This window comes from Rhinopithecus bieti, unplaced genomic scaffold (assembly GCF_001698545.2).
Source record: "Rhinopithecus bieti isolate Rb0 unplaced genomic scaffold, ASM169854v2 scaffold_4698, whole genome shotgun sequence".
In the NCBI taxonomy this organism is placed as follows: Eukaryota; Metazoa; Chordata; class Mammalia; order Primates; family Cercopithecidae; genus Rhinopithecus; species Rhinopithecus bieti.
In genome coordinates, this window is record NW_016804634.1 from 1,178,819 (window position 1) to 1,205,822 (window position 27,004).

Genomic DNA, 27,004 nt, shown 5'->3' on the forward strand with positions numbered 1-27,004 from the left:
ACAATAACATTTTTCAGATAAAATGAATTGTAATTACAGATTAGGCTTAGTTGTACAGAGCTGTGGTGTGAATTTTGAGTTGCAGAAAAACTCATGCAAAGGCAAGGGTTAACACACACATATATACAAGTAAAGGAAAATAAATGAAAGAAAATTTTCCAAATTGCCTAGAAGACTTCTTAAAATATTTCTAGGGATCATTACTCTAATTTAAAGTTCCAACTCACTTTCTCCTTTTTCTCTGAAATGGTTCTTTGATTGTATCTGGCTAAATACATTTTCTGCCTTCTCTTCCACTTATTCCCATTATTCCTGCCTCCTTCCTTCCCAACTGCATCTCTTTCTCTCCTGTCTTCCTATTGTAGAATAATTGAGTGTGGTATGATGGGAAAGAACCTGGATGCTGAAGCCAAACTTCCTAGGTTTGGGTGTGAAACTTGATTCTCTTTTATCAGTTGTTTGAACTTAGACAAATTACTTAACTTCTCTATGCTCCATTTCTTCATATGTAAAATGGAGAACGTAATAGTATTTACACTATAGGATTGATAAAAGCATTGTTAATTTATGTAAAGCACTAAAAACAATGCATAGAACATAGTAAACACATATTATTATTAGAGTCATTTGCTTGCAAGTGTTTGCCATACAAGTTCCTTAAATGCAGGGACCAGCTTTTCTTTTTCCTTAAAAGAAAAAAAAAATTCTGAATAATCTTGTTCAGTATCCAGAAATATTAGGCCTTAAGTGAATACTGAATGAAGGAATCAAAGTGAATATACTGCTCTAGTTAGAAGTTTTGTCATTTGACAATCTGTGTTAGTTGGTCTGCTCTTTTTTTTTTTCTTTTTTTTTGGTTTAGTTTTTTCATGGCTCCCACCTAGAATGAAGTCAGCAATCTGTCTGCAGCCAAAACCTGAAGCTGGGATACAAGTTTTGAATTGATAGGTCCTTTACCGGAGAAAAAAAGAGTAAGAAGACATTCACCTCAGCAACGTATGTCCCAGTACATTTCAGTATGAATTGCAATATGAAAACCCATATGTTTTCACGATCTTCGAACTGATACCCTGTGAAAAGCCTGTCACTTTAAAACTTTAAATTTGGAAACTAAATCACTTGTTTCTTAAGGAGAAGATGCTAAAGATTTGCAGGGAGAGAGGACCAGCTGCTTTTGACCTCTAGAGATGATCTCTAATTATGTCAGGGCAACAACAATTCTACAAATATTCTACAAATATGTTTTAACTACATATTTTCTATGAATATGTATTTATTCTATAAATATATTTAAACATATTTTACAAATATATTTAAACATATTCTACAAATATGTTTAAATTTTAACATAACTATATTATCAGGCCTAGATATTCCTTGGTGGGTGCCTCCGTTGGCAGTCACTCACATTGCCTTTATCAGTGAACGCTGTCATATTTATGTGTTATAATCACTGCCTTGACAGAATCAGATAAGCACCTGTACAGACTTTTAAAAGAAATTTACTTCCTCTATCTACAAACTGTCAGCACCTTTTCTTTTAAACACTCTCGCTTTGCACAATATAGGTTATTAGTTTGAAGATTTCAATTAATGGGATGTTAAAAAATGTGGGGGTAGAGAACTAGATGCCAGTAACTAAAGTGAAAAAATAAAAGAATAATTTTTTCTGTACAAGGGGGAGCTGTCACCGGCTTGTCATAGGAGTTGATAAATGAATATGTTCCTAGAGATTGTCTTCCCACTTAAAATGTTGACCCAGCAAAATTCCTAATTTTATGTATTAATGACAATTGATACCAACAATTAAGGAAGACCATGTTAATTACTTGACCAGCTACTCGGCTTATGTGTGGTATGAACAAAATACCTTTCAGGAACTCTGGATTGACTTTCTGCTTTGTAAACATTAGCTCCTGTTTACTTGTTAGCCATTAAGACATAAACATTGCTATATCACATTATATAAAGAAGCTTCCCACTCAGGAAACCCAAGGTAATATCATCTAGCATTTTGGCATTCTCATGAAGAATTAGTGCCTGGGGGAGGCAAAACAGAACATTAGTGAGGATTAATAGAATTTTTGAGTAAGCCTTCTTTTTTCTCTTCTCTCTGTCCCAGCTTTTATGTATTAACCTTCAAATCATTTTAGCATGCTTTTATTTTGGTGCTGAATTATTAAAAGTGGTATATTTTTCAGTATCTAGCTAGTAGATTGTTTATGATGGTTTTACATTTTTTCCCAAAATGCACATCTTATTTAAATTTCTACATTTTAATATTTTTGTGGTTCAAATTGCAAGCAGATAACAGATAACAGAATTCTAAATTTGCATTTTCTATAGGTGCATTGATTTAGTAGCTTTGCTAACCATGTCAGAGGGCTCTGAAACCATTCTCAAACATTTCTTGGAGTTGATAACAGATAAATTAAGAAATTTATAAAGATTTCTGTCGCTCACAAGCTATGTGATGTTTTGCGAGTCACTTAGTCTCTGGGCTTCCATGTCTGCATCTAAAAATCTATCAACTTGAACCAAATGATTTTGCCAGTTGTTTCCACATTGGAGTCATGTTAAACACTGTTGATGGACAGGAAATTTAAGGCCCTAGCTCTTGTGGTTTGACTGGAAATCCAAAATTGAAATAGAAGGAAAGATGGACTTGAGAATGAAGCACTTGGTAAGACATAAGCAATTTGCCTAAAGGGCATCAGGTATAAAATAAATCCTGTAAACCATAGTCTCCAATGGAGTTATATCTCCAACAATATGTCTATTTTTAAAACTGTAATCTGTAGCCTCAAGCACTCCAATTCAATAAGAATGCACACAAAGTGGCCATAAAATGGACTGAATACACATGCTTCCGGAAGCTTTTTTTTTTTTTTTTTTTTTTTTTTGAGACGGAGTCTTGCTCTGTCACCCAGGTGGGTGCAGTGGCGCGATCTCGACTCACTGCAACCTCCATATTCGCCAGGCTGATCTCAAACTCCTGATCTCGTGATCTGCCTGCCGCGGCCTCCCAAAGTGCTGGGATTACAGACATGAGCCATTGCGCCCGGCCTCTGGAATCGTTTTTAAGGATTAGGTAGGATGAAATAATTGTCGTAACCTGTACTTTTATTAAAATAAAAATATACTCTTTTTTTTGGCCGTTAATATGGTCAGATTCTAAAGGTACTTTCTTTGGTTGCAAATTGCTTAGAAAACCAGCAATCTTACAAAATAATAATTAAGAAAGTCTATCTAAATATGTCACTGATTACCCCAAGTTACCAGTTCTATCAGTTTCATCACTACTTTCTCTCACACCAATAACACTAGTGAAATCTTTTTTCCTAATTTAGTTCAACCAAGTCACACAATGCAACTTGATTCCCAAGTCTTTCAGTTAGCTACAGAACTAAAGTTCTTGGTTAAGTCAGAACTATTATACACATAAGTTGTCATAAATAACAATTCGCTGAGAAAGATGTGGGTCATAAACATAAAGAATATAATATCAAAGACAGTTTTGAACATATGTTGCTTCATTTCTGTTCAAATAGTCTGGATAGCCTGTTAAGATGCTCCAACTTCCTGTAATAGAGAGTGAAATGAACATTTTTCTTAAAAATGTGTCCCTCTTGGTTATTTAATGTAGCAGAACAATAGCAAAATAAAATACCAGCAGAATATCTGATAATTTTTTATTGAGGAAACAGGGAAGTTAGGATGAAATGTAGTACTCTTCAAGTTAACAGGAAAATACACTTATAGCTTTCAGGCCTACCTAAAGATCCTCTACCATTTATCAAAAAATCTCTTCAATTTTCAAAAGCCCTCTAAAGACCTCTTGGGACTATAAACAAAGGCCATATTGTTTCCTTTGCTGACGCTTGTTAAGTGGCTCATGAATAATACTAAATGCATCCTCTCCATAAATCTCCTTGATGTAGGACTACTGTTAGCCAGCCACAAACTTCGCTGACATCCATCATAAAGTCGGAGATGGGAGATTTGCAACATGCATCCAAATAACTGCTTCCATTGTCCCATTGATGTGATTCTCTGGAACACTTGAAGTCAGAAAAAGGAGAAATTCTAGCACTTTTATTTATTTTTATTTTTTTGGTGGAGTATGTTGAAAACACTTTTAATATTCTTTGGGCTGATCTTTCAGAACAATAATTTAAGGTTATGAGTTACTGGAACTTACATTTGCAATAACATTTCATACAGAGTAACTGGAAGAAACTGAGTGTTGTGTAGACTTATTTCAGAGATTCTTGGCTTTTAGTTTCTTAACCTTCTTCTTTGTCCTTTTTTGTTAAGACAAAACCACAAATAATATCTTTAGGTACCTACATACGTTGGCAACAGCTTGGAAGTGTTCTTTCTAATGAACAACCTATTTTGATGTTCTGTTTGTGGCAAAAAGAAAAAATGGATGGCAAATAGGACCTGGTATAACCCAATGATGTTTCCTGTAAAGAGAAAAGGGAAGTTTAAGGAGAAATTACACCTTTAGAGTCCCTCTGTGATTAGCCGAATTTAGAGGCATTTTCAGTGTCACTTGAAGAAAGCATTACATGTCTTTTTGTTTTTTCTTTAAAGTATATTTATCACTTAAAACTGTACAATGTCAACAGGGAAAGGATTTATTTAACATCTCACAATGGACTCTTGACTTTCAAAATAAGCAACATAGGACACTTTCATAGGTCAAAGAAGTAAAAGGCCATGTAAAATGTTCTTCATTCACTGTCCTGTGGTTTAGATCTACTAGGAAAATATTTTAATACCTACAGTAATAATTCAGTTGCATCGTTGTTCTTACCAGGAACTATGGTTAAAGTTAAATTTGCTTTTCAGTTTGTTAATGCTTGCATAGAGAATGTGATTTAATGAATGCCCCAGTCTTAGTACCTCTTTGGAGAGAATATAAATCAAACTATGGCTATTTATTTAGACAGGTGCATATCAGGCTCTAGTTATAAATATGAATATAAATTTTGTTTAATTCTTCTAGTAGTAGAACAATATAGCTTGTCTGCTTGCAAATGTGCTATAGGCCAACTATAATATTTTGGAGTAAAACAAAGAGGAGTTCAAATTTAGCATGTTCTTCTTGTAGTAACTTAAAATGACAAGGTATTTGCTAGTATAGATAAAAATATCAGATTAACTAGGGGTTACTCTGTTGCTGGTGTTTTTAGATGCGGGGTTGGGAGGGTTCAGTGGAATTATTTAAGAACACATTTGAAAATGGGAATGCTATTTTTATGACATTTACTTAATGAGACAACTTATGAATGCTAAAATCTAATAGTGTTTATTTGAATAAATGGTCGTGCAGAGGAAAGTTCTTAATTCAACAGAAAATAATCCTCCAGCATTTTTTCTCATATTGACCATGGGTACTTTAGTAATAATTTGAATTACAAATCTTTAGGCTTGCATGAATCTATATAAGAAAAAATAGTTTTAGAAGATTGAACACTCTTGTGTTCAAACATCAAATACTTTATAGAATCATAAATAAAAGAAGTATAATTATACCCTTCAGCCTACTTCCTTTCCCCTAGAAAAACTTTGTTCAGGGGAAGTTTTCTGAGCTTATGCTCATAGGCAATGGAGGTCGTATTTTGCATCATTGGCCAAGTATGTCAAACTTGACATGCAATGTCAGCTGCATTCCAAAAGAAAATAATATTCTGTTGATACAGCTGTAGCAGGATATGCTTGTCTTTGTACAGAGGCCATTATTTCTTTATCAAAAATAACCCAACTGGGGGGGTTAATCTCCTCCAACAAAGTTGAGGCATATCCAGCATATATTTAAATATTACTAAGACAAAAAGTTAATTATTTGCTTATTGTATTTTAAACAATATGTTGTATGAATGCATGTACATCCATGAGTATGTGTATGTGTGTGTCTGTCTTCATTATAACCTCTAGTAAGTTATTTGCCTGGATGTGGTAATGATGTCATTAGAGCGCTATGATAGGACGGTGTTAATTTTCCCTACTAGTAGATAATAATTGACACAGAAAGTTTTCCTTGCCCTACAGTAGGAGATTGAAATTTTTTTTCTGTCAAAGTCCACATAGTAAATAGTAGCCTTTGAGGCTTTGAGGGACTGTTGAAACTCTACCTCTATTGTTGTAGCACAAAGGCAGTGACAGACAATACATAAAAGAATGAACAGGACTCTGTTCCAATAAAACTTTACTTATGGACACTATAACTTAAATTTCACACAACCTTCACATGTCACAGAATATTATTCCTCTTTCAATTGTTTTCAATCATTTGAAAATGTAAAAATTATTCTTAGCTTATGTGCCTTACAAAACAGGTGCTGGGCTGGATTTGGCCAGTGGGTCATAGTTTGCCAAACTCTGTCTTACAATAATGTTTGCACAGATCTTTATTCCATAATTTGGTTCATTACGTATGTTCATTTTGGTGCAATATTTTGTTTCTCTTAAAGAATCAGATTAAGACATGTCTGGAAATGTGTACACACATTATGTAATTTCACATATATCCCTTCGTGTCTTTTCTTTTTTTCTTGAAAGGTCAATAAGATTAGCTCAGCTTTCCTTTTTAGTCTTATTGAGGCAGATTAGTTTACTGAGATACTGATTTGTGTTGGCTCTCATTGCAGTGGGTATTCTCCTACCCATATCCCTTCAACTAAAGAAGACAGCCAACAATTCAACATTGAAGGTTATTTTGACACAAAGTTATTAATAGCATCAGACAACATTTTTCCTAATGAGATATTTGAGTTTGATTGTCTAGTAAAGGGGGACTCTGAGGTTAGAAAGAGTACGAATGGACTCATCAGATTGATCTCAAGAAAGATGCTGGGGGATTACCAAACTTGAAGCAGATCAGGCAAGAAAAATTTGTCAGGACATTCAGGCACTTTGACCAAGGATTGCTAGAGGCTGGAAGTGGCACTCTGGCCTTCACCCTCTGTAGTCTGTAGTTACTCAGGTAAACCACTGCAGGCTGTCTGAGTTAGCCCAGACAAGAGTGCTCAAATCTGGGTCGCAGAAAGAGCAATGTTGTGATGGTCATCACTGTGTACCTGAGCCCAGGATCCCCTCACTGGTTTTTGAGAGCACCAAGATGAGTCCCATTTTATAACTCTGACCTGATTCTAAAAAGGAGGTAAGTTCCTTTCAAGTATAATCATTACTTAATTTTCTTCCATCCATACACTGGAAAATATTTAACTGATTTAGAGAATAAAAAGATATATTTGTTTGATTCAAATTGCATAGACAATTTTATAAAGGCTAATAAAGGTTTACATGATATAATTATTGTATGTTAAATAAATAAATATGTACTATATTTAGAGTTTTCTTTTGTAATAGTTAAATTTTTTTTTCTTCAGAAGAGTTGGTTTATCAAAGTGGTTAAGAGTAGGGGATTGGAAGGTGGATATAACCATTCCTTACCAGTTCTGTGGCCTTAGGAAAGTTACTCAGCTTCATTAAGCCTCAGTTTTCTCCAGTGGAAAATGAATATAGTTTTACCTCCTCATAGAGTTTTATGAATATTTAATCAGATAGTGAAGTTTAAAAGTTTAGTACAGTATTAACATAAAATAATACTCAGCAAATGTCAGTAATTATTATGAATACAAATGTTATTACTTTTTTATTATTTAGTACTGCATTTGGAAAATACTTAATGAGCATAATTAAACACAGTATTATATTTGACCATCCTTCTCCACACCATCTTAGTTTGCAGATAAAGCCAATTATAATAATAATAACCATTTTTAACTGATTCTTTTATCTTAACTATATTTCATTGATTTATTAATTCTATACAATATATGTTGATTTCATATTAAAATAATAATTTAGCTCATTTAAACCACTCTTCCACCGCTTCTCTTCCTGATTTTGATATAGATATACATAAAACTACTTGGTCTTTTTTCTATTTGTTACTTTTGTAACCTTAAGTACTTCTGTTACATTTTATTTCTTGTTCAATCAATTTTAGACACTATCTCTTACTCTTTACTTTGTGAACTCTTACAAAGAGTTCCTCCTCTGTTCTATAGCTGTCATTTCATCTTTTGTTCTGTTTTTATTGTTTTACCTATCAGTGTAGACCCTCACAAGTACAAAATATTTAATTCCTACTCCCTACCCTTATATATTTCAGGAGCATGAGCTTCACTTGTGGTTTAAAAAGGCAATTGACTCCAGATGAATTTCTGATCCTATATCCCTAGAACAAAGGATGTACAAATAATTATACACTCTCACACATACACACATACGTATGAGACAAATATATAAAAGTAAAATCTGCTGGGTCTTAAAAAGAGCATCATGTAATTAAAGACTTTTAAAATAATTTGAAATTTTATTTATTTTACAACATTATTAATAATAATTACTTATGTTGGACTCTCTGAATTTAATTTTACTTTTTATTTACCAAAACTTTTGCACTACATCTTCTCAGTCGTGAGTTTTAATTTTTATTCATCTATTTATTATCTGGAATAGCATCTCTGAGTTCTCTTAGGAAGAATAGATGTGTATATCTTAAAATATAGCATATTTAAATCTAACAAATTTCTGTTTTAAATAATAAAACTAACTTACTGTTTTAAATAAGAGAAATTGAAATATACTGACATAAATATGGATAGATACATAAAATTCCCAACCCCTTTTAACTAAAGGCATGGTAGACACTACTTTGCTGTCCTGTGGTACTTACTGTTTAAGTGTATTTATATTGAAGAATAATGTGAATACAGAAAAATACACAAATTATGAGCATATAACAATACATTTTCACAAACATTTTATTTTTTACTATTTAAAAATGGAATTATACTGTACTTATTCTTTTGTATTTGTTTTCTTTTAACTTAATAGCCTATTTTTGAGATTATTCCATGATATTATGGTAGCTGTAGTTCATTTATTCTTGTTACTGTGCGACATTCCATTATATGAATGAAATGTATCATCATTTACGTAAGCATTTTATTGTTAATGAACATGAGCTGTTTACAGTTACACACACAATGCTGCTTTGAAATTCTTGAACACCTTTGGTGCCCAAATGCAAGTATTTCTGTTGTATGACACACTAAAGAGTAGAATTTCTGTGTCATAGGATATATGTGTGTTCAGTTTTGATAAATGCTGCCTAGTCATTTTACCAATTTATATTCCCATTAGCAGTGTATAGGAGTTCCAGTTCTTCCACATCTGATCCATACTTGGTATTGACAGTCTTTTTAATTTTGGCTATTTAGATAGGTATGTGGTGGCATCTCACTGATTTTTGTGTAAAGTGAGCTTTGTATTTCTATTTTTCTATTAGAGCAATCTTTCTTTTTTTCTACCCAAATATTTTTTCTTTCTTAAGAATATTTTAATGTGGAGAATATACATCTTTTCTCTATTCTTAGGTTTTACTTCTTGCTTGCTTTTTCTGCTTTTCCTCTTCCTCCTCCTTGTTACTTAGAAAGTGGGTATACACTTATTCCTTTATGTAAAAAGTATACTTAGAAGAATCTTTCTCCATCTATAAATGTTCATCAGAATCACTTGTGAAAAAATTTTAAAATGCAGTTATCAAGGTACCATTCCATTCTCAATAAGTCAGAATTTTCAGGGATTTGCAGTCAGGTATGTGTACATTTTTTAAAAGTTACATAGTTGATTATACATCATTGTTTTTAAACCTACTTATTACTTTTAATATGTAGGGTGATATATTTGTGTAGCTCAGAAAAGTTTTCTTTTATTACATCATAAATTATTTTACCTGTTTCCATATTTTTTTCACTCTGGAATACCAATAATTTTAAGGTTGGTCCTCCATTCTCTGCAAAATTCATGTCTTCTTCCTCAGTGTTCTAATCTCTGTACTTTTTCTTTGTTTTAGCAATGTAAATGTACTAAATTCTCTACCTTTTAACATAAAAATGATGATCCAAATAGGATTATTTTCTTATTATGGAAAGATAGTTTAAAATTCTCAGTACATAATCAACATCAAATTATACCTGAGATTTGTTATGTCACTGTAGCTGCCATATAACAATCCTATATTTGGTTGAGACTCTATGAATGAAACTTGTAGTATCTGAAACTTTTTTTTTTACATGAATGGTTAAAGGTGCTGTGATGATGTCATATTTCTTAACTTGATCTAATATGTACAAAAGTAACTGGGGAGACTTAAGGGTAGGACTTCCAAGTGGTTAAACTTTGAGAAATTTTTGAAGCCCCTTTAGAAGGAATTCATCCTATGAGAAGAAAGAGATCAAGCACACAACGGATTAGTCATTCCCTGACACAGAAGGCAGTGAAAAAAATGAAGCTATTTAGCTTATCACATCTTTCTTTATTGACAGTCCCAAATAGTTTCTTCATTTGTTTTCTTCTGTTCCAATATGCACCCCATTCACCACTAAGGCACATGAGTCAGAACTATAACAAATGGAGGTTGTAACTGAAAAGTGAAGATTTTGAGAGCAAAAAACTCAAAACTGAAAGCATTCAGAACAGTGAAGTGCAAAAGGTGGAGAATGATACATATCACTTTGGAATGTAACACATCAGTGTTCTAGAACAAGGAAGGTTACAGAATATATAATGTGGCCTTGCCAAATCCACGACTTATTAGCAGCTTCTATGCATGTGGGAGGCAGTGTTTAAGGCTCTCTGTGGTGACAATCAGTGCCCATACCATAGCTATTTTAGCTTTTGCAGAAACAGAACTCTTGGCAATACATATTGGCAGTGTTGATGTAGACCTTGGTGAGCATCACCAACTTCTGGAGCAGCTTTGCTACCTTCAGCATCCTTGGCAACAGATTATGAAACAGCATCCAAGTTTAAGCAAGAATGGATCACAAAGCCAGCTGGGACCTAGCAGATACCCCTTGGAGAATTCCACAAATAAGTCAATGGAGATTTTTAGGGGAGCTGAGAAATTCATTAAAAGGTAGAATGGATAGTCAGAGCTATAGATTACAGAGCTGTCAAAATTTATTTAATGTAAAAAAAAACATTAAATGTTTATTATTTTTTAATTTAATAAATTAAATTATTATTATTTAAATTTTTATCATTAAAATTTTATTAGTGTAATCTATATATTTGTAACCCCTGGCTGGTAGAGCCTCAAGAAACACAAATCACACTTTGTAAAGACCCCATTTCTTTGTATTTAGGATTGAGCCTGTCCAATGTAAGTAGAAGATTTGCAATACTTCTGTTTTAAGTTTTTTTCACTGTTTTAAAAATGTATCTGTATTCTGTCTGGTGGTCTTTCCACTTCTGTGGACTAAATCAAGTTGCATACATATGAAGTTGTGNAATAAATTAAATTATTATTATTTAAATTTTATCATTAAAATTTTATTAGTGTAATCTATATATTTGTAACCCCTGGCTGGTAGAGCCTCAAGAAACACAAATCACACTTTGTAAAGACCCCATTTCTTTGTATTTAGGATTGAGCCTGTCCAATGTAAGTAGAAGATTTGCAATACTTCTGTTTTAAGTTTTTTTCACTGTTTTAAAAATGTATCTGTATTCTGTCTGGTGGTCTTTCCACTTCTGTGGACTAAATCAAGTTGCATACATATGAAGTTGTGTGTGACAACTACAGTAGATTCAAGTTTCATAACCACACAGACCATTGGCCATTTCATTAACGTGGTTCAAATGTTTAAGATTAGATAATGCAGAACATTGACCAAAGACTATTCCTTATTTCATATGACACTATTACATCAAAAATGTCAGGTAAATCCAGATTGAGTTTTTGTTTCTTCATGAAACACAGCAAATTTTCAGAAATAAAGTAATGGTTTACTATAAGTGGAAACTACTAGCTGTAGCTGATACACAGAACTATTTAATCACTGACTTTTTTAATGTAAAAGAATCTTTGTGTATTGTATTTTTTATATATGGTGTTTTAAAATGGAGTAAGGACATTAAAGATGAAATAAAGCACAAACATGAAATTCATGAGACTTTCTAGGAAAATAGTCATCAATAATTAATATATCAATTTTCCAGAAATAAACATAGTGCTAACCACATCTTATGAAAACAACCAAACATTTCCACAGTTCAGACTTCAGAGCATAATTCTGTGTATACCAGAGAAAGACAGAGAAATGCTCCAGGAAGCCTGGGTGGTCCATCAAGGTTTTTTTCTGGTTTTGATGAAAATTAGTGTGATATGATGCACAGATGAAAGAGCAAATGGATTTTCTTGATGAAAGCAGTGAATTCTGAAATTATGCACAGCAGGTACAGATGGGGAAGATACTGAACAGATTTCAAAAGATATCTCACATAGTTTTAATGCTGAAACATTTACTTTATCCTTTCACCTCATAGCCTCTTTGTGGGTGGAGGGAGAGCAAAAAGTGAGCATATTTGTCTAAATAAGGAAATCTTCTTTTATAGGGAGTGGTAAATCATGAAAAGACAATCATAAATCATGCTGCTTCCTCTTCTTTTATTGATTCATTAAACAAATATTTATTGAGTCCCTACTATGTGCTGGGCACTGTGTCACAGAAATTTCTAGTGTTTTTTGCTTGACTGAAATGTAATTGTGTAATCAGTCATTTATAGGCAATATTGTGAAGCAAGCAAATTTTCTATAGATCTTGCTGTGCCCTCTTGAGATTCTGCCTCTTCCATTTCCAGATTTATCATTCATTGATTCTTCCTGCTAGCATGTTGCTCTCTATTGCAGCTTATGAAGGCTTAAGTGGTCTGAACTCAATGCTAATGTAAAGCAATGAGACAAGTGTAGTTTGAACATGTGTGCATGTGTGCTTTGTGTGTGTGAGTCTGTGTGTGTGTGTCTAGAAAGGCATTTTAAAGTGAGAATTACACTTGGAGGCTTTCAAATCACATTATAGTGACATCATCTTGTTTACCTCCAAAATCAAATCTGTGGACCCTTCCTTGAAATTCTTAGGACAAAAATCACTTATATTTCTTTGGACTCTTCATGGAAGATTTTCTGCCATGAGTTACAAATGTTATTCATTCATTCACTCAGTGTTCCAGTGCTGGCTCTATGTTGTTCTAGGGATTTGGGGTATAGGAATTAACAAACTAAACAACAACAACAACAACAAAAAATCCCTGCCCTCATGGAGCACACATTTTGGTGACTGTAAGGTAACAATAGAATAAATATAATAAACAACTAAATTATACAATCTGTAAGAATGTGATAGCTTCCAAGAGAAAAAAAAAATAGAGCAGCCCAGCAAAAGAGAATTTGGGAGTGTTGAAAAGTAGGGAAATTGGAATTTAAGGTAGGATGGCCAGAGCAGACCTCACTGAAAAGGTAACATTTGAGCAAATACTTGAGGGAGGTAAAGATAACTAGCTGCTTGACTATTTGGGAAAAAAGAGTATTGCAACATCTGTGCAATGTCCCTGAGCTGGTGACTGTATGGTGTGTTCCAGTAAGAGCAAAGAGGCTGGTAGAACTGGGGCACCATAAGCAAGGGAAGAGAAGTAGGTGACAGGTCAGAGGGACAATGTTTTGTGGGACCTTGTAAGATTTTGTAAAAATTTCAGGTTTACTCCAATTAAAATGGAGAGTCATTGCTGGGCTTTGAGCAAAGGAAGGTCATGATCTGATATGGCTGCTGTGTGGTGTGTAGAGATGGCAGGAGTGAAAGCAAAGAGACCTGTGTGAAGACAAACTCAGTAACAGTAGAGAATGTAGGTTTCTTTGTTTTGTTCACTTTAAGTGAATAATTCTGATTCTCTCAAAAGAATCTCTTCATCTCAACTAGCCTCCACAGGCAGAAAGTTTTTACTTATTTGTAAATCATTGTACTGGCATAAACTTGATAAATCTTGTTCTTGAAGACAGTGTAGCTTCCATCTCAAGGTAAAGGATGAACAAGGAAGGGCAATTCAGGTTGTAAACACTCCCTGCATTGGACTCTGTCAGAGTTCTCACCTTAGAAACACTGCAGAATCTGCAAAAACAACACAGTAATGATAAATCCTGGGACCCAAACCAAACCAATTAAATCAGAATCTTGTGGTTGATGCTTAGCTGTTAGTATATTTTAGAAACTCAGTGAGTAATTCTAATGTGTAGTGATGGATGCAAGTCAATAGGCTACCCTTCTTCTTTTAACTTTTATTTTAGGTTCAGGGGTACATGTGAAGATTTTTGTTGCATAGGTAACAAACTAATGTCACAGGGGTTTGTTGTACAGATTATTTCATCACCCAGGTGTTAAATCCAGTACCCAATAGTTATCTTTTCTGCTCCTCTCCCTCCTCCCACTCTCCACCTTCCAATACACACCAGTGTCTGTTGTTTCCTTCTCAGTGTTCGTAAGTTCTCATTATTTAGATCCCACTTATAGTGAGAATGTATGGTATTTGGTTTTCTGTTCTTGCATTAGTTTGCTAAGGATAATAGTCTCCAGCTCTGTCCATGCTCCCACAAAAGACACAATCTCATTCTTTTTAATGGCTGCATAGTATTTCATGTCAATTTTTGCCACTGTTGTGATTGCTTTTGGTATCTTTGTTATGAAATCTTTGCCCATTCCAGTGTCTGGTATGGTATGGTCTAGGTTGTCTTCCAGGATTTTTATAGATTTGGGTATTGTATTTAAGTATTTAATCCATTTTGAGTTGATTTTTGCATATTGCATAAAGAAGGGATTCAGCTTCAGTCTTCTGCATATGGCTAGCACTTATCACAGCATCATTTATTGAACAGGGAGTCTTTTCTCCATTGCTTGTTTTTGTCACCTTTGTCAAAGATTAGGTGGTCATAGGTGTGTGACCTTATTTCTGGGCACTGTATTCTGTTCCATTTGTTTACAAGCCTATTTTTATACCAGTACCATGCTGTTTTGGTTACTGTAACCCTATAGTTTGAAGTCAGGTAATATGATACCTTTAGCTTTGTTCTTTTTGCTTAGGGTTGTCTTGGCTCTTCAGTCTCTTTTTTGATTCCATAGAATTTTAAAACGGCTTTGTTTCTAGTTCTGTGAACACTGTGATTGTAGTTTGATAAAAGTAGGGTTGAATCTGTAAATTGCTTTGGATGGTAAGGCCATTTTAATGATATTGATTCTTCCTATCCATGAGCATGGGATATTTTTCCATCTGTTTACGTCTTTGATTTTTTTGAGAAGTGTTTTGTAATTCTCATTGTAGAGCTATTTTACCTCCATGGTTAGCTGTATTCCTAGGTATTTTATTCTTTTTGTGGCAATTGTGAATGGGTGTTTGTCTCTGATTTGGCTCTTGGTTCGGCTGTTGGTGGTGTACAGAAATGCTAGCAATTTTTGTACCTTGATTTTGTATCCTGAAACTTTGTTGAAGTTGTTTATCAGCTGAAGGAGCTTTTGAGCAAGACGGTAGGGTTTTCTAGATACAGAATCATGTCTTCTGCAAACACAGGTAGTTTGACTTCTTCTCTTCCTATTTGGATGCCCTTTCTTTCTCTTGACTAATTGCTCTGGCTAAGACGTCCAATACTATGTTGAATAGGAGTGGTGAGAGAGGGCATCCTTGTCTTGTGCTTTTTTTTAGGGAAAATCAGCTATTCCCTATTCAGTATAATGTTGACTGTGGGTTTTTCATAGACAACCCTTATTCTTTTGAGATATTTTCCTTTAATACCTAGATTATTGAAAGTTTTTAACATGAAGGTGTGTTGAATTTTAAGGAAAGCATTGTCTGCATCTATTGAGATAATCGTGTGGTTTTTATCTTTAGTTCTGCTTATGTAATAAATCACATTTATTGATTTGCATATGTTGAATCAACCTTGCATCCCAGGAATGAAGTCTACTTGATCATGATGGATTAGCTTTTTGCTGTGTTCATGGATTGGGTTTGCAATAATTTTCTTGAGGATTTTTACACCTATGTTCATCAAGGATATTGGCCTGAAGAGTGTGTGTGTGTGTGTGTGTGTGTGTGTGTGTGTGTGTGTGTGCATGCCAGATTTTGGTATCAGGATAATGCTGGCCTCATAGAATGAATTGGGGAGGTGCCCCTCCTCCTCAATTTTTTGGAATAGTTTTAGTATGAAAGGTACTAGTTCTTCTTTGTACATCTAGTAGGATTCAGCTGTGAATAGATCAGATCCTGGACTTTTTTTATTGGTATGCTATTTATTACTGATTCAATTTTGGTGCTTGTTTTTGTTCTGTTCGGAGAATCAATTTCTTCCTGGTTCAGTGTTGGGGGATGAATGTGTCAAAAAATTATCCATCTCTTCTAGGTTTTCTAGTTTGTGTGCATAGAGGTGTTCATAGTAATTTCTGTTGGGTCATTGGTAACATTTCCTCCATCATTTCTAATTGGATCCTCTCTCTTTTCTATTTGGATCTTCTATTTGGATCTTCTCTCTTTTCTTCTTTATTAGTCTACAAGCTACACTTTTGAAGCTCTAGGAATCTGTTTTCTACATATGATTTCCAGGACTACCCAAGCCATTTCCATTTATGTATTAACCAAATGGGAAGACTAAGAGAACAGTATGACCATGGCTAATGTCTTTTAAATAAACGGCAGAAGTTGCACACTTCACTGATGAGATAGTCACTGATGAGAAATAAACTTTTTGTCCATAACTACTAAGAGAGGGACTGGGAAATAAGCTGAGCAGGATATCCATGTGGAGACTGTGTGTTATGGGAAGGGAAGGGCAAACAGAAGTGTTTGCCATGTTTTCTCAATATTGCAAAGGGGAAGATAAATTGGGGGATGACTTAGTACTAGGCCAGTTTTGCTTTTATTTTATTTTTTGGTAAGGGAAAAACTATAATTCAGCCACTTATAGTTGAAAACTGAAGTCTGAAAAAACTTAGAAATGGAAGAACTTTAATTATGAAAGGTTTTACTTTCTCATGTGCCCTGTGTCAAAGTTACGTTTGAAGGGAACTGCGTTTACTGTGACCATAAGGATAACATCATAAAATTTGCCTCAATTGTTTGTTTCCATAGCTTCTCTCCTGACTCTGACACAGAAAACCTGGGGTACAAGATGGAATAAGGAAGACATCTGTGTTAGTCTGTTCTCATGCTGCTGATAAAAACATACCCAAGACTGGGCAATTTACAAAAGAAAGAAATTTAATGGACTTGGAGTTCCAGGTGGCTGGGGAGGCCTCACAATCATGGTGGAAGGCAAGGAGGAGCAAGTAGACACGTCTTACATGGATGGCAGCAGGCAAAAAGAGAGAGTTTGTGCGGGGAAACTCTCATTTTTAAAACCATCAGATCTCATGAGACTCATGCACTATCATGAAAACAGCGCAGGAAAGAGTTGCCCACATGATTCAGTTACTTCCCACCAGGTTCCTCCCACAACACGAGGAACTCAAGATGATATTTGGGTGAGGACACAACCAAACCATATCAGCATCACAAGCTATTGTCCCATTATAGTGATAACTTGGCTTCTTAAATACATAGCCTGGGTAGTTGCCATTTTTCTGGACTAGAGAACCACAATTGTAGATGTTCTGAAATGTTGTGAGTTGAAAATAGAGCATGAGGGTCTGAATCTGCTCTCTGGATTGTCTATTACAAACAGTAATTGTTATTCAAGAGGGCTGGAAATTTCCTACATGATCATTGGGTACCCTGGCAGTCAGTGGTATCAGGAGAATTGGATGCTGGCACAGGGAAATGCCATGCTGAATGAATAATGGCATGCTCTCTGTTTGTCCTGCACATATCAAGCACAAAGTAACACTCTCTCAAATGAGCGAAGGAGGAGAAAAAGAGAAAAATACATTTTCATCTTAAGATAGTTAACTGGAGATGCCACAATATGAAAAAGCCCACTCATATCAGCTCAGGCTTATTATATAGTTAAGAGCAAACAAATCCCAAAATCCAAAATTCACAGCTGCTTTTGAACCTATCATTATAACAATTGTTCTCTTAATCAGAGAGATTAATTAACTTTTCCAGGGTCACAAAGATTCATATCCAAGTCTGGCAACTTCATCAGATTTTGGCTTTTAATCTTGTCTGATTGGTTTTACTTTTTTTATCTAACTTTCCACTAGACAGTAAGTTATTTGACTGTAAGGACTGTGAGCATTACTGCTCAAAGGTCTTTCCATATAATCTGCTCAAAGAACATTTATTAAATAAATGCATGCAAATGAAATACATAAAGAAGTTCCACGCATCTACATACCAACCAGAATATATACTCTTTTAAAACTCTCACTGTTTTACAGACTAGCATATCGAATTGTGGGAACTTCTAAGAACTATTTCTCCCAGGAGTGGTCAGGTTATCTCTCTTGGGTTCATTGCTTAAGCAAGTGTTTTCCCATTGATTCAGAACCCTCTAAAAGTGACATATCTTCAGCTAGTGAAAAATTGGCTTGATTAGAACTAAAGGGGTGCAATTCTCTTAATGTAACTGTGTATAACATCTGCTATCATTTATTTTTCTTATTAAATTGTAACAGGTGAGCCAGGCTGGCAGCTTGGTGATAGCATTACTGCAAACAGGCAGGCATTTCCCAGTCTAAATGCCAAACTACGTACAGTGGAAAAGTTAAGTTAGACTTTAAGATCTTTAATGGATATTATGGTAGCCTATGACACCAATCATCTCAAGTAAGAGTGATTCATAGCTGTGGTGTTTTGGAATATTTTCTGAATTCAAGTAATAGACTTTTATGGGAAGCTGTTCGCAAATGGAATAAGAGTATATTAAAAGGGAAGAGTAGATAATGATGGGGGAAGAAGGGCTTTGTCTATTCTTTTTCACTGATATACCTTTAATAGCATAGTGCTTGTAATACAATAGGTGCCCAATAAATATCTATTGTCTTAATATCCAAATCTTATGTGGATCACTTTTGTTTCCATGAGAGGGCCTCAGAAGGTAAAGGTAGAAATGAGCAGCAAGGTTATCGGCAGTTTAGTTTGGGACCTGAAATTTAATCAGGCCCAGGGCATACCATCTATCTGAAATTAATGTCCTCTTTTAACACATACCCTCTTCTAATCCCAGTGACACCTATCCATCCTTCTAGGTCCCACATTTCTACTGGTGTCCTGCCTAATTTCTTCACCAGAATGAATCTTTGTTCTTTCTTATTTCCTTCAGGAGTTGTGCTCCATGGGAAATATAGCATTTAGCACCTTTTATTCTTGGTTTCATTTTCTTTTAGTCTCATCTCTCCAACTTGACGCAATGTCCATACTCGTTAAATTTGTTTCTTCATTTGGGGGCAGGAGAATATATGTAACAGAATAATGAAAATACCGGGGGTTTTAAAACTCAATAATATTGTTTTAATAAAAAAGACAAACTAATCTATCACGTAAAAGAAATTTCTCAGAGAAAAGAGACTATAGTTTCAAGAAGAAAGTATTGGGAAAGAAAACATTATCTTATATCTGATATTCAGTGTTCTGATGGAGAAAACCAGTGATGGGAAGATAAGAAGAAAGAAGGAAAAACCTGAAGAGGAAACAGAAGGAAAGAGGGATGGGGAGAAGGTAAAACTACTGTGGTATTTTTGGAATAAGGAGAGAAGCTGCTCTGATAACACATAAATTTTGTAAAATTTTCCTATTTTAAATAGTAGAGCAAAGAGGTTTGTGAATTTTATTAAGACAGTTGATATGTTTTTAAAGGAGAAACAAACAATATCATCTTGTAACAGCAGAGCATTTCAATAATTTTATCTTCCAGTCTCTTTGAAGGTGAAAAGGAAATCACCTTTTACTCACAAATCTAGCTGGATAACATGTTTATTTAAAAATAACCTTTAGCATTCTGTTTATATCAAAATTCATATGTAAATTTGGAGCAATACAATATGATTTCTTGAAGATGCAAAGATAAAATATTAAATGATGCTTACCAAGTCCCAGTGCTTCTGGATTAGGGGAGGGCTTTCTCATTGACATATTTACTCTACATTTAACACCTTTTGTTGATACATAACAGGACGAGGTGGTATTCAATCAGAAAGTTATTAGTCATATTTGGATGTATTTGAATGTAAAATTATTAGTTAACAGTCACATATATAAGCCAGTTTTCTACAGCAAAGCTTTCATGTAATTTCAGAGATAAGGTACTTTGAACAAAAAACCAAACACCTCAGGTTCTCACTCATAAGTGGGAGTTGAACAATGAGGACACATGGACACAGGGAGAGGAACATCACACAGCAGGGCCTCTAGGGGAGGTAGGAGGTAAGGGGAGGGAGAATATTAGGGCAAATACCTAATGCATGCAGTGCTTAAAATCTAGATGACAGGTTGACAGGTGCAGCAAACCACCATGGCACATGTATGCCTATGTAACAATGTAACAGACTTGTACGTTTAGCACATGTATCCTAGAACTTAAAGTAAAATTAGAAAAAAAAAAAAAAAAAAACTGGAGAGAAAAAAAGAAATAAAATACTGCATTAAAAAAATAGGGCATCTGTCCATTTTTTTAAATGTCCATTAGAATAGTTTTAGTTTCTTAGTGATGTTATGCTGAACCCCTGACAAAAGTGTTAATATTTGATGCCAATATTTTTCACACTGACAAACTAAATATATCTATTCTGTAATAATGTTAAACTATATCTGATATTTGGCTATTTAAAAAAGTATAACAAATATATCAAGCTTTGCATATATCTGTGCTAGTGATTTATAAGTATTTTCATTTGTGCATCCTTTCCATTAAAAACATTTAAGTATACATTACCAAAATATCTATTTTTTAAAAATTAAAAACATGTATTTTATATGTAATATATCATACATTTATGAAGCATAAGCTAAGAGAATTGACTTGAACAGATGCTAAGTTGCATGTATTCTGCCTTGGAAACCACTGATCTGAAGAAAATGTCATAGTCCTAAAAGTAAATATATGTAAGCAACAAAAGATACAGTTGAGTAACTATAGTAAAAAAAAAAAGCAGGGGAGGGAGTGGTTCTTAGCAATATCAATAAACAAAACACTAAATACTTTAATGAGGAATGCTGGCAGAAATAGTTCCAGACGAATGGAAATAAAACGGTGGTGTGTTCATTAACATTTCATAAGACTAAGAAGTACTATCAAGATTTCTTATAGTGCCTCATCAAAATGATAACCTATTTATATGGGTGGTGTCCGTTTACCCCATACATCTCATTATGTGGGGTGCATGAACATATGTGTTCATGTATGTTTTCATAATTGTAGAGTAAATAAAAGGCCATTATGCAATGAATTTTTAAAGGTCACCTAATGTGAAATTTTAATTCAAAAAGAGTGGCCATATTCTCATAGTAAAGAATGATTCTCTTCCAATACAATGAGAAGCACAATGAGTTAAGGCCTGCCAGTTCCATTTGCCTTTTGTGAATTTCTAGTGCTTTGTGCTGTATCACAACACCATAATTTCGGTACAGCTTTAGCTGAGAATTTCCTCATTTATTTTTCAAAAGTAAGCTGTAAAAACACTTTCAGGAACATTATAAATCACGTATTACTACACTGAGATACTTAACTAAATCCAGAGGCATTCTTGCTTTTCAAGTAAATATGAATTCTTTCTTGTTTCAGTATGTACCCAGAATTACTACAATAAATTATTTTTGCATTTTATCACTAAATACACACACACACACACTCTCTCTCTCTCTCTCACACACACACACACACAAATATTTCCATATGAGTGTTGTATTAGAAATTGATTATAACTAATTACTTAGGCACCTTAAAAGGAGATTTAAAAAAAAAAGAATTCCATGTGAATTTGTTTCAAGCCATTAAAGTTTACACTATCAATACAGTGCCAAGTAAGAAATTGAGGCCCAACAGCAGATGTAAGTGACTATTTGGATATCTCATATTTAATTATCTTCAGGGGTAGCACATTATTGCTCCTGAGCACAGAGTTCTGAAACAGGTCAATCCCCAGCAGGCACCTGGACATTATGGGGGTACCCGAGTGTCAGTCCATCACTGAAAAATGTCCTAGGAATATCTGAACACCAGGGGAGAGAGATTTTTTAATGTGACTTAAAAAAATTCCTCTTCTTAAGCTTCCTGATCCTCCTATATCATCATCCCAATGATATGACCAGTTGTCATTTTACTTTCTGTCTACGTAACCTCATGCACAGCTAGGAAATAATGATTTAGGACTTGAAATTCAAAACATAATGGTGTTCCTTTTTTTCATTTCTCATTTTACTCAACACCCCTGCAGAGTTGATGCAAGTACTGAGCTGCCTTTGAAGTCAGCTTGCATCATCTTTGATGGAGTATAAAGCAATAGGAGATACTGACTGCAGTTTTGAGCATCTCAATTCTCATCTCAGATGATGCCGACACATTTGTCATTAAACACGTGGCGTGAGTAAATTCTTGGGAAAATTGCCAAGCAGTTAAAATTGGCAGGTATAGTGTATGTATTTCCACCATAAAAGAATAGAAAAGAAAAACATTAACCTGTTTTTAAAGCAATTTAGCCTATATTTCACTTAGGCTATTCTTATTTGTGAGTAATTTTGTAGCATATTCTTGTTACATGGGATCCTTTTTCCTAATACTTTGGATGCTTTGTGAACGGTTACATTAAACAGATACATATGGTCTCTAAAAACATTTGACGCCTTGAAAAATGATATTCTTTGTTTATATAACAGCAATATAAATTAGTGTCTTTGTTCATTTTCCGTTGCTATAGCAGAATATCACAGACTGGATAGTTTAAAATCACAGGTTCATTTTCTGGTGACTGGGAAGTCTTAGATCATGCTGCAGGCCTCTGGCAAGGAGTATTCCACTGTGGAAAGCATCACATGGTAAGTGAGCAAGCAAGAATGAAAATGGCGGCTAAAATCTTTTTATCAAGAACTCACTCTGGCAACAATAGCACTAATTAATATATGAGGGTGGAGTCCACATGACCTCATCACCTTTTAAAGGGCCCATCCCTTAGTACCACTAAAATGGCAATTAAATTTCAACATGAGCTTTGGCAGGGACATTCACACCATAGCAATCAGTATGTGTGGATGAACTCCAGTTGAGTTGACTTTTTAATACATTTTGCTCCTAACAATAATGATATGGCCCCTAGTAAATAGGAGCATGATTGGAGATAAAAGAATAAATCAAGCTAATTTGATTGTAAAATTCTGTCTGCATTCATTGATAGGCATTACTGCTGATTACTAATCTCTTGACCTTATCTTCTGTGAGGTCCATGGGAAAACTGCCCTTTTCTGCTGCATTGATGTTGGGTTTTAACCATGTGGCAAGTTTGGGCCAATGAAATATGAGCATAGGGGCTATGTGAAGCCTTTAATTATGTGAACTCTCTTCTTGTTCTTCTTCTACAGAGGTGACCATGGACGCATGTGTGTTGAAAGATAAAAGCAAGCTGGAATGCAGAGTGAACACATGGAGTACAGCTGCTATAAAGAGTGACTGAGGAGACTGCAGTAGACTTGCCTGATCGAAAATTTAACTTTTTTATGTTAAATCATTGAGATTTTAGGGTTGTTTGTTACCACAGCACAACTTAGCCTATCATGACTGTGTGTATGTGTATATATATGTGTGCATATGTGTATAATGTGTGTGTGTATGTGTGTGTATATATATAATATATGAGCTTTTAAAAAAATAAATTTAGTAATTAAAATAGGACAAAATGAAAGATACCAAATATCTGTTTGTGCAATATCACACAACATTTTTGTGATCTGCATTGACCTCAGTAGACTGTATCACAGACAACTCTGTAGTAAGTATCTCTAAGCCTTCTCTAAATGCTCACATTCTGCTGTTATTAGGATAATCACATTAATTTCTTTTGCCTTATATCCCTCTAAAATTAGTCTTCAATATCACATTTTTATAACTATTTAGAATAAATGTTAATGGTTGGGGAAAGGAATGTCAAAGGAGAGATGTTCTTTTGAGATAAGCACTTTAAAATCACAGAAGTTTATTGGGTTCGTTTTCATAGGAGTTTTAAAGAGCATGGTTCATTTTAGAGAATGTCTAGTTGCTCTGGATGGCTGTATCATAAGGTCACAAGGAGGCCTGGAGTTGAGAGGAGAATTGTGACAAAAAATGTACGTAGATAATTCTTTCCTGTGTTGCCTTACATCTATATATCGAAACAAGTGATTACATTCCATGAAGTTCTACAACATTTTCATTAAAATATAATCTGAATCCTAAGAGGAAAATACTAGCTACCAGAAACAGGATTCTCAGAGAGCTTAGTGTGCTGCATGTTAAGTTGCAGACAGATGTGCTGGTTTGCTTTGAATCAGTAACTTAAATCTATCCCCTTATTTTTTCCATCTAATTTTCAGCAGGTCACTCTCAAGTCAAAATTTAATTTTATGTGGTTGAAGTTGCAGAGCCAAAATGAAATTGCATGCTGTAGGGGAAAACTTTAACCTACTTTTAATAGCCCCTTTGAAAGATACTTTGAAGACATGACTTACTCTCATAGTATGTTGACTATCTGAAGAATGAATTATTATATCCTTGTCAAATTTTAAATATCATGCTGTTAAAATATTAGTCACACAGGAGGCTGCTTGACAGTAATGTCACAGGAAAGCTCTGGTCTACATGAAGAGGCAGAGTCTGAAACTTAATACCATAGTTCCATGGAGCTCTGTCTTCCATGGGCAACCGCTGAGGGGTGGGGATGGGGTGGGAAACTGCTTCAAGTTTCCTTGGAACATTGGCAGGACTCTGTCAACTGCATTCTACTTACTGTTCCAGTCAGCTGAGGGAGACTTGTGTCTTTCTCCTGCCGTCCTCTCCCAGCAGAGCTTTAGAGGAGAGTCTAAAAGAAATAAAAAAGCCATCATTTCAAGTGAGGAAGATTTAAAAAAAAAAAAATACATCCAAGAAATGTGAGTTGAGATCTAGACTAGAGATTGTAAAGAAAATGATCCAAAGAATTTCTTTTAAAAGGCAGGGCAATTTTTTTTTTTTTTTAAACCTGAAAAATAAGATTAGAAACTGGCTTGGATGAGCCCAACTGTGATTAAAAAAATAAACCTTTTATAGTTAAGTCAAGATTTTTTTTCCTCTTTTGTTCTTTGACTTTTCCTTGCAGGGAAAGGGGCAATCTTTACCTAATCAGAGCGAAGCAAGAATCACTGAGGCAGCGGAAGCATCCTGTAGGTGAAGGTCAGGCCAATTTTCACCCAAGTAATGCTGTTTTATCAGTCATCGAACAAAGATTGGGGCCTTCCTTTTCTTGATCCTTTTGTGCTTTCCCCTATTACTTTAACAGATCTGAACAAACCGGGGATTCTTCATCCAAAAGTTCCATGTAGCTGCATTTATTTCAAATCCTCCAAATTTCACATCTCAGTGTTACAGCAACTTAAGAATGATACAAAACCTACACATTTTAGGCAGGAAGACAAAGTTAACTAAAACGGAATTAACACAGAGCACAGTGGTTGTTTTCAGGGGAACTTGGCCATTTATTTAGTGCTGAATCTCATGTCAGCTCTATTAAGGCAGACACTTTTAGTTTCAAGAGTTTCTTTTTTCTGTATGTCTACAAAACATGAACACTGTTGATGAAACATTGAGTTACAAATTGGATGATTTTACACTTGGCAACTTGGATAAGAGTCAGGCTGAGAAGCCAAGACTATAAAACAAATACTCACCCTAGTGATGTGTGGTATCCAAAATAAACGTATTATGCAGTTGCCTCCGAATAACTGCTCCAATGCTGTAGTATTCTAGGTCACATTATGTCAGACCCGTTTATTCTCATATATACATTTGGTGTTTTCCAAATAGGAGATATCAACTTGAAAAAACTGGGAAAATGTCATTTTACAAACATGAAGTTGAGAATTAGTTTAATGATTTCAAATAATCATCTTATTTTAAAACATAGCATTTTGATTTAGAAGCTGCAGCGTGGAACCTCTTCATAGTCCTGACAGCTTTGACTCAATTTTCCTATATCTGAAAACTATACACTATATTTGCTTGTTTACCCTTGTCCTGTCTTCTACTTTTCTCTTCTTTATTGATCTTTTTTTACATCTTTACTTGTCAATTATTTCTGTCTCCTTTTATCCACCCTTCCTTCCCCAGAGCCCATACTATAAGTTGGCTGCCTTTAGATGTAGGGATTCATTTAGATACTATTTTCCTCTTTAATTGGCTTGGATTTTTTTATGTTAAAATTGCATAGCTTTGTGGACATATAGAAAACGTTAATGTTGAGAATATTGTAATGAATCTGTAAATACTAGTGATTTGATTTATTCAGAGATAAGTAGATTAGGGATTCTACCTTTTTTATTCCTGAAAATGTGCCCAAACTTGACCTATTTTCTGTTACTAAAATAGGAAGGGAAGACACCGTATCATTCAATCACTTTTATGCTTTGAACTATGGAAAAAACTATAAAAGGCTACCCCTGCTCCACATTTGTCTTTTCATTTTGATTAACAAATACATGATATTCTAACATACTGAGGAAGAAAGTGGAGTGAAGACCGGGCATGTGCACAGCTGTAGACAGGAGAAAATTACACTGCCCTTGCTGAGGAGCTTTATATAATCCATCAACCAGCTCTGCAAATCCTTGTCACAGAGCATCTCTCAGCACCACCTTTTCCTGTTCCTTGGACCAGCGACCCTCAATAAGGCCCAAGCCACCTAATACTCTGTTATCCACCAAAGCCTCCTTATTGTTCTCCCTGCCTTCATACTCTCCCCTCACCACTCCTTACACTTGAAAGAGAATGAAGTCTCAACTACCATCCTTAAATTCATCATTGGACACTCCCAAGACCAGAATTTCATATTTACTTCCTGAACTGTCAGGGTTGGAAGAAGTAGTAGAACTAGCTGAAGGATCATAGAACAGTATCTTCTTTCTGTTGTCCACAACTGTGTAAATGGTTTATCCTTTACTTGTT